Genomic DNA, 3,180 nt, shown 5'->3' with positions numbered 1-3,180 from the left:
GACACTGGAGTGATGTATCTATACACCAATGAACACCAAGGATTTCTGATTTTCTTAATCTCTTAGAATTCAGACTGGAGTTTTTTCAAACACAAAATATCCATGCAAATGGTTTTGAATCTGAGAGCTAGCTCCCAGGCCGTCTTGGTTTGTTATTTCTGTGACCTTGGATTTTCTGTGAAATTTTATTCCTTTCATGGCCTGTGATTATCATTTGAAATCTGTCTTGACCATACCTCCTAAAATGGTTTTTGCCTTACAGACTGGTGTTCTACCCAAAGCCAGGAGAGAGAGGCATGGCACAGATTCTGCCCTAGAGCTTTCAGGGAGATATGGTGCCTGGCAACACCTTGATTCAGATGTTTGTTTAGCTTTTAGATCTGTGAGAGGATGTGTTTCTGTTGTTTTAAGTCACCCTCTGTGGGCGTGGATTTTGGCATCCCCAGAAACTAATGTAGGGCAGAGGGTCGGCTGAGCCTCTTCTCAGGGATGACTTCTTCGAGGAAGTGGCATTGGGGTTGAGGCCTGAAGGGTGAGGAGAGAGGGCTATGAGAACGCCTAGGGCAGGGAAGGTACAGGAGATGGGTCAGAAGGTGCATGTCAGGGCCCAGGGGCAGGAGCAGAGAAGAAGGGGAATGGAGAGTGGGGGTGGGCCACCTCAGATGGCCTGGAAGATTCCTCAGGGCGGGTCGGCTGGGAACAGAGCAAGCTGGGTTTGTGGTCTGGCTCTGCCATTTCCTCACTGGGAGATCCTGTTTCTTAATCTCTTAGAATTCAGACTGGAGTTTTTTCAAACACAAAATATCCATGCAAATGGTTTTGAATCTGAGAGCTAGCTCCCAGGCCGTCTTGGTTTGTTATTTCTGTGACCTTGGATTTTCTGTGAAATTTTATTCCTTTCATTGCCTGTGATTATCATTTGAAATCTGTCTTGACCATACCTCCTAAAATGGTTTTTGCCTTACAGACTGGTGTTCTGCCCAAGTTCCCTTGGCCTCCAACCATATCCTTGTTCATTCCTGTTTTTGCTTTTACTGCCTCCTCCTTTTTTTTTTTTTTTTTTTAAGGATTTTATTTATTTATTTGAGAGAGAGAGAAAAACAGAGAGCATGAGAGTAGAGATGGTCAGAGGGAGAAGCAGAAACCCTGCTGAGCAGAAGCCTGTGGTGGGACTTGATCCCAGGACTCCAGGATCATGACCTGAGCCAAAGGCAGCCACCAAACCATCTGAGCCACCCAGGCGCCCATTCTGCCATCTTCTGGATGTGGATAGCTCACGGCCCCAAGCCGAGCTCCATGAATGAGTAAGGACAGTGCACGAGTAATTTTGAGCTGGATGGGAGTTAAGATCTTGAGCAAACAGATTCCCACTGAGACATCCATCCTTTCTCTTAGGACTCGGTAGCCTGCAAATGCACGGAGGCTAGGGCAGATCGTTTGTATATGGGTGAGAAATATCACTGACCTTGATTCATGAGGTTGATCTCATGACCTTGTCCTCATAAGCATCACATTGCAATCAACTGGCCCAGAATCATGGAGACATCTCTTCTCTGATACTGAATAAAAATGGCTTTTCCTTAATCTAGTGATTCTCAAACTTGCGTGAGCATCAGAATCATTGGGCGGACTTGTTATGGCCCTAAGAGCTGTTGTTCCCCCTCAGAATTTGTGATTTATTTGGTCTTGGGTGGGGCCCGAGAATTTGCATCTCTAAGTTCCCGGGTGGTGCTGAGCTGCTGGTCTGGAGACCACAGTTCCCACTGTACTAACAATGTGGAGCTGAGTGCCAGAAAGCCACCAGGCCCACATGGAGTGAGGGAAAGAGCCTCTGGGAAGATGAGGCTCAGTCAGAAAGTGAGTCCCAGTGGGGAAATCAATGCACCCAGGTCCTCTAGAAGCTTCCAACATGGAAGACAGAATGGAAGAACTAAGAAAGGGTGTGTAGAGGAGACAACATTTGGACTGAAGAGGTGTGGGGGTGGGGGGGGAGAAGGGGAAAGACATTTTGAGGGCTAGGATCAGAATGGGTGAAGATGGCACAGAGGCAGGGAAGTGTGAGGGACCAGTGGCCAGGCCCGTGGTTTGTTCAGAACACATTCTGACCACAAGCCACAGCAAGACACATTTTACACTGTAGGATATTCAGTAGGATGGTCCCTTCCTATGGTGTTTATGCCTGTATACATTTATATTTATCTGCTCTAGACCTTCTCGAAAGTTGTCCTTCTGTATTAAGTGTGCCCTGGAACTTCTTTCCTATTCCACACAGTTGTACAGTATATGGAGGCAGTATTGCATAGTGGTTAAGGACATGGCCTCTGACACCATGGCTGCCTGGGTTCAAGCCTGCCTTAATCCCCTAGGGCAACTTATTTGACTTCATTGCTGCCAGTGTCTTCATCTGTAAAACAGGAATGGTGCTGGTGCCTCCCCTATAGGGTCAGTGGGAGGAGTCTGTGAGTCTCTGCAGAGTATTTAGAACAGAGCCTGCTGTAGAGGAAAAGTCATGGAAGTGTTTGCTCTTTTGCAATAAAGCACATTAAAAATGCTGGTCACAATACACTCAATTGATTTCAGGACCTCCTTAATGAGCCGCTGCCTGCGGCTTGAAGAACTATAGACTAGAGGTACAGAAGCGTGGGTAAAGCAGAAGGGTGGGTACGGGGCCCTGGATCCTTAGCAGGAAGGCTCTCTAATGCCAGAGCAAGGACTCTGGACTTCGGTCAATGGGCAACTGGGAACTTTTCTAACGGTTTTATTGTAACAGTGTTGTGATCACGGCTGCGTGGAGGAGCATGAATCTGGCTAGAATGTGGAAGCCATCTTGGGGGGAATGGAGTGGAGATAGTCCACAGCCCCTGAAGACCCCCACAAGGCAGAGTAGTGGGAATGAGGAGGGGGAGGAGCACGAGCCCTAGAGCCACACCGTAAGCCTTTATCACCAAGGCTGAGTTGCTGCCTTGAGTTGGCTAGTGGACCAGAGCTCTGCCCACTTGAAGCTAGCATTTGAAGATCCATATCTCCCTTGCCACCCCAAATGAGAGAGGCTGGAATGGGGGGAATTAGCTTCCTCTGAAGATGTAAATGAAATGGGAAGGAATTCTGATTAAAAAAAAAAGAGAGAGAGAGTTCTTCATAGCCCAGCGAGAGTTAATCTTGGGTCCACTCTTCAGCAGG

The sequence above is a fragment of the Mustela nigripes genome, chromosome 6 (genome assembly GCF_022355385.1).
Source record: "Mustela nigripes isolate SB6536 chromosome 6, MUSNIG.SB6536, whole genome shotgun sequence".
NCBI classification, from domain to species: domain Eukaryota; kingdom Metazoa; phylum Chordata; class Mammalia; order Carnivora; family Mustelidae; genus Mustela; species Mustela nigripes.
This window is presented reverse-complemented; position numbering follows the sequence as displayed.